The sequence below is a fragment of the Cherax quadricarinatus genome, chromosome 26 (genome assembly GCF_038502225.1).
Source record: "Cherax quadricarinatus isolate ZL_2023a chromosome 26, ASM3850222v1, whole genome shotgun sequence".
Taxonomy (NCBI): Eukaryota; Metazoa; Arthropoda; class Malacostraca; order Decapoda; family Parastacidae; genus Cherax; species Cherax quadricarinatus.
The window spans coordinates 3,220,076-3,226,252 of NC_091317.1; positions in this window are offsets into that span (position 1 = coordinate 3,220,076).

A 6,177-nucleotide genomic window follows, 5' to 3' on the forward strand; every position below is an offset into this window, starting at 1 on the left:
TTAATTACCTGTTATTATTATTGAATATTAATTATTGTTGTTGTTGTTGTATTATTATTAATTAATTAATAATTATTATTGTTATTATATTATTATTATTATTTATTTATTGTTATTATTGTGTTGATTGTTGTTGTTATTATTATTATTTAATTATTATTTGGGAGGACATATTCTAAGGTATAAGCCCTCACATCTCCCTCACATCTCCCTCCCATTCCTCCCTCATCTCCCTCACATCTCCTTCATTCATCTTCCTCCACATCTCCCTCCATCTCCCTCCTTCTCCCTCCACATCTCCCTCACATCTCCCTTCACATCTTTACCTCACATCTCCCTCCCACATCTCCCTCCACTTCTCCCTCACATCTCCCTCCACATCTCTCCTCTCCCTCCACCTCTCCTACATCTCCTTCACATCTCCCTCCATCTCCCTCCCTCATCTCTTGCCACATCTTCCTCATCTCCCTCCACACTCTCCCTCACATCTCCCTCACATCTCCTCATCTCCCTCATTTTCCCTCACATCTCCTTCACATCTCCCTCACACATCTCCCTCCCATCCTCCTCATCATTCCTTCCTCATCTCCCTCATCTCCCTCCACATCTCCTTCACATCTCCCTCCACATCTCCCTCCCATCTCCCTCCCACATCTTCCTCCTCTCTCATCTCTCCCTCACATCTCCCTCATCTCCTTCATCCTTATCTCCCTCCACATCTCCCTCATCTCCTTCACATCTTCCTCCATCTCCCTCACATCCCTCCCTCCATCTCCCTCCACATCTCCCTCCATCATCCTCCCTCATTTCCCTCCACATCTCCTTCACATCTCCCTCCATCTCCTCACATCTCCCTCCATCTTCCTCACATCTCCCTCCACATCTCCTCCATCTCCCTCATCTCCTCATCTCCCTCCATCTCCCTCTGTTTCCCTCACATCTCCCTTCATCATTCCCCTCACATCTCCCTTCCACATCTCCTCCCACATCTTCCTGACATCTCCCCTCACATCTTCCTCACATCTCCCTCCATCTCCCTCCCATCTCCCTCCACATCTCCTTCACATCTCCCTTCATCTTACATCTTCCTTCACATCTTCCCCTCACATCTCCCTCACATCTCCTTGATCCTTCTTCATCTCCTTCACATCTCCCTCCATCATCTCCATCTCATCTCCTCACATCTTCCTCCACATCTCCTCACCTCTCCCTCATATCTCCCTCCCATCATCCCTCCCTCATCTCCCTCCACATCTCCCCCTCCATCTCCTTCCATCATCATACCTTCATCTTCCTCCACATCTCCATCCCATTCTCCCTCCATCCTTCCATTCCATCCTTCATGTCCTTCCATCATCCCTCCTTGCATCTCCCCTCACGTCTCCCTCACATCTAACTCACATCTCCCTCCACATCTCCTCCCACATCTCCTTCCACATCTCCCTCCATCCTCCCTCACATCTCCCTCCCATCTCCTTCCCATCTCCCTCCCACATCTCCCTCACATCCCTCCCTCATCCCTCCCTCACATCTCCCTCACATCTCCCTCTGTCCCTCCCCTCACATCTCGCCATCCCATCTTCCTCCACATCTCCCTCACATCTCCCTCCCACATCTTCTTACATCTCCCTCCACATCTCCCTCCACATCTCCCTCACATCTCCCTCCACATCTCCTCATCTCAGCCCACATTATCCTTCCACATCTCCCCTCAAGTCTCCCTCATCTCCCCTCACATCTCCTTCACATCTTCCTCTGATCTCCTGCATCATCATCCTCCATTCCTCCCATTCACATCTCCCCTCACATCTCCCTCATCTCCCTCACATCTCCTCAGATCTCAGTCATCCTTCCTTCATCTCCCTCCACGTCTCCCTCGCATCTCCCCTCCATCCCCTCCTCATCTCCCTCCCCTCGTCTCCTCATCCCTCCCTCATCTCCCTCCATCTCCCTCCCATCATCCCTCCTCGTCTCCCTCCACATCTCCCTCATCTCCCTCACATCTCAGTCCACATCTCCTCATCATTCCCTTCCTCCATCTCCCTCCCATCTCCCCTCCACATCCCCTCTCCACATCTCCCCTCCATCATCCCTCACTTCTCCCTCACATCTCCCTCCACATCTCCCTCCCCACATCTCAGTCACATCTCCCTCACATCTCCCTCCACATCTCCCTCATCATCCTCCCTCCGTCTCCTTCCATCATCCCTCCCTCATCTCCCCTCACATCTCAGTCACATCTCCCTCTCTTCTCCCTCACATCTCCCCCACATCTCCCTCACATCTCCCTCACATCTCCCTCACATCTCAGTCACATCTCCCTCACATATTCACATCTCCCTCACATCTCCCTCACATCTACCTCACATCTCCCTCACATCTGCCTCACATCTCCCTCGCATCTCCCTCGCGTCTTCCTCGCATCTCCCTCACATCTCCCTCGCATCTCCCTCACATCTCCCTCACATCTCAGTCACATCTCAGTCACATCTCCCTCACATCTCCCTCACATCTCCCTCACATCTCCCTCACATCTCAGTCCACATCCCTCCCTCATATTCCACATCTCCCTCATCTCCCTCCACATCTCCTCACATCTCCCTCGCATCTCCCTCACCTTCCCTCCCTCATCTCCCTCACATCTCCCTCACATGTTCACATCCCTCCCTCATCTCCCTCTCATCTTTCACACATCTCCCTCTTCATCTCCCCTCCACATCTCCCTCACATCTCCCTCATGTCCTCCACATCTCCCTCCATCCCTCATCTCCCTCACATCTCCCTCATCTCCTCTTGCATCTCCCTCATCCTCCTGTCCATCCTCCCATCTCCATCTCCCTCCATCTCCATCTCCCTCCATCTCCCTCATCTCCCTCCATCTATCCTCCCTCCGCATCTCCCTCCACATCTCCCTCACATCTCCCTCCTCATCTCCCTCCCATCTCCCCTCACATCTCCCTCGCATCTCCCTCCACATCTCCTCGCATCCTCCCTCCATCTCCCTCACATCCCTCCCTCATCTCCCTCCACATCTCCTTCACATCTTCCTCACATCTCCCTCACATCTCCCTCGCATCTCCCTCGCATCTCCCCTCTGCACATCTCCCTCGCATCTCCCCTCACATCCCTCCTCACATCTCCTCATCATCCCTCCCTCATCTCAAGTCACATCTCCCTCACATATTCCACATCTCCCTCCCTGCGTCTCCCTCACATCTCCCTCATCTCCCTCCATCTCCCCTCCACATCCCTCCCTCCATCCCTCCCTCCACATCTCCCTGCCCATCTCCATCAGGCTGAACAGTTCTGCCTTTGGGGTGATCAGGAAGTTTGTGCAAATAAGGCTGCTCAGGTTTTAACTTCACGGCGCAGCTTAAAGAAAATTCGTCCTGGTCCCACGCTCCTCCTGGTCCACACTGGCCTGCCCAGACTGAAGGGGAGGGAGTGCATGGTAGGTGCCCAGGTGGAGTCTACCTGCTGCCTAGGGGTGAGGTCTGCCTGCTGCCCTTGGGATTGAGTCTGCCTGCTGCCTAGGGGTGAGTCTACCTGCTGCCCAGGAAGGTTGAGTCTGCCTGCTGCCCCTGGGAGTGAGTCTGCCTGCCCTGGCCCGGTGGAGTCCTACCTGCTGCCTGGAGGTGGAGTCACCTGCCTTGCTGCCCAGGGTGAGTCTGCCTGCTGCTTAGGGTGAGTCTGCCTGCTGCCTGGTAGTGCAGGTCTTGCACTTGCCCGGGTGGTGGGTCTGCACCTTGCCCCTGGCCCAGGTGGAGTCTGCCTGCCCCTGCCCAGGTGAGTCTGCCTGCTGCCCAGGGTAGGTCTACCTGCCTTGCCCAGACTTTGGGTGAGTCTGCCTGCTGCCCGGAGGTGGAGTCTGCCTGCTGCCCTTGAGGTGAGTCTGCCTGCCTTCCCGGGGTGAGTCTTACCTGCCAGCGGGTGGAGTCTGCCTGCTGCCCTTTAGGTGAAGTCTACCTGCTGCCCAGGGTGAGGTCTACCTGCTGCCCAGGTGAGTCTTGCCTGCTGCCCGGAGTTCAGTCACCTGCTGCCCGGGTGAGTTCTGGCACTAACACTTGCCAGTGCAGAGTCTACCTGGCTGCCCGGAGTGTCCTTGCCTGCTTGGGCCCAGGTGAGTCTGCCTGGCCCTGGCTTGGGAGGTCTGCCTGCCTTGGAGTTGAGGTCTGCCCCTGGCCTTGGGCCCAGTTGAGTCTGCCCCTGCCGCCCGGGCTCCGAGAGGGTGGGGTACCTGCTGCCCAGGTGAGTTTACCTGCTGCCTAGATGAGCCTACCTGCTGCCCAGGTGAGTCTACCTGCTGCCCAGGTGAGTCTAGCTGCTGCCTAGGTGAGTCTACCTGCTGCCAAGGTGAGTCTACCTGCTGCCCAGGTGAGTCTACCTGCTGCCTAGGTGTGTCTACCTGCTGCCTAGGTGAGTCTACCTGCTGCCTAGGTGTGTCTACCTGCTGCCTAGGTGAGTCTACCTGCTTCCTAGGTGAGTCTACCTGCTGCCCAGGTGTTTCCCAGGTGAGTCCAGCTGCTGTCTGTGTGAGTCTAGATTCTGTCCAATGAGTGTAGATGCTGCCCAGACGAATTTAGGTGCCGCCTAGTAGAGTCTATGTGTGTCCAGGTGAGTCTATATGTGTCCAGGTCAGTCCACGTGCTGCCAAGGTGAGTCTACATGTCTCCAAGAGAGCCTACGTAGGTACTGGGTAGGTAAGTCTAAACGCTGTTAGGATATCTCTCTATACCCCCCCCTCTCTCTCTCTCTCTCTCTCTCTCTCTCTCTCTCTCTCTCTCTCTCTCTCTCTCTCTCACCTATCTCAGGTAATCATGACCTTACTATACAAAATCTCTTTCCAATGAAAATTTATGACCAAAAATTTCACTGGAAGGAAAAAATCTTTAATTTATCCAGAATGATAAATGGATGGATTTTCTCACACAATCTCTCCATCCTTCTCTCCCCCTCTCTCCCACTCCTCCATCCTTCTCTCCCCCTCTCTCCCACTCCTCCATCCTTCTCTCCCCCACTCTCCCACTCCTCCATCCTTCTCTCCCCCACTCGCCCACTCCTCCATCCTTCTCTCCCCCTCTCTCCCACTCCTCCATCCTTCTCTCCCCCTCTCTCCCACTCCTCCATCCTTCTCTCCCCCTCTCTCCCACTCCTCCATCCTTCTCTCCCCCACTCTCCCACTCCTCCATCCTTCTCTCCCCCACTCTCCCACTCCTCCATCTTTCTCTCCCCCACTCTCCCACTCCTCCATCCTTCTCTCCCCCACTCTCCCACTCCTATATCCTTCTCTCCCCCACTCTCCCACTCCTCCATCCTTCTCTCCCCCACTCTCCCACTCCTCCATCCTTCTCTCCCCCACTCTCCCACTCCTCCATCCTTCTCTCCCCCACTCCTCCACTCCTCCATCCTTCTCTCCCCCTCTCTCCCACTCCTCTATCCTTTTTTTTTTTTTTTACACAGGGTTTGACAAGGTTAAGGATCCCTAGCTTTATTGACAAGCTATTTACAGGTTAAGGATTCCTAACTTTATTGGCAAGCTAAGAGCTGTTACCTACATCAGCTCATTTGAAAGCATTTTTATTGTTATGAGACATACAAGTAGGGAACAGGATGAAGTTGGAACCATCTGTGGGCCAGCATTTTCATTTGATCAACTGACTTTATCTCGTTGACATCATTATGCTGTACGAATGTGTTCCATACTCGAGTCATCCTGGGTATGTATGATCTCCAGAACATCACTCAGATGGAGTGATGTTCTGGAGAAGGGTACAGCCAGAGTGAAGTTGCTGCTTTCTGCCCGTCTTGTGGCATAAAAGCTTGTTTCACGCTGTCCTCGAAGTGGATCCAAGTGTGGTATTTTGACAATATTGGCCTTGTACATAACAGTAAGGCCACCCACATCCCTCCTATGTTGAAGGCTCTGCTGAAATGACAGATCTATCCAGGATGGGTCCAGGCGAGAGATGAGACGTCTTGCTCTGTTCTCTACTCTGTCAAGCAGTCGCAGATGAGAGAGGGGGCAGGCAAACCAAGAAAGCGAAGCATACTCAAGGTGTGAGCGTACTTGCGCCTCGTACAGGATCTTGCTACCCCTACTGTCGAGCAGATGCGAGATACGGCGAAGTGCTGTAAGCTTCCTGGCTGCCTTGTTTGCAAGATTTACAACATGGTTCT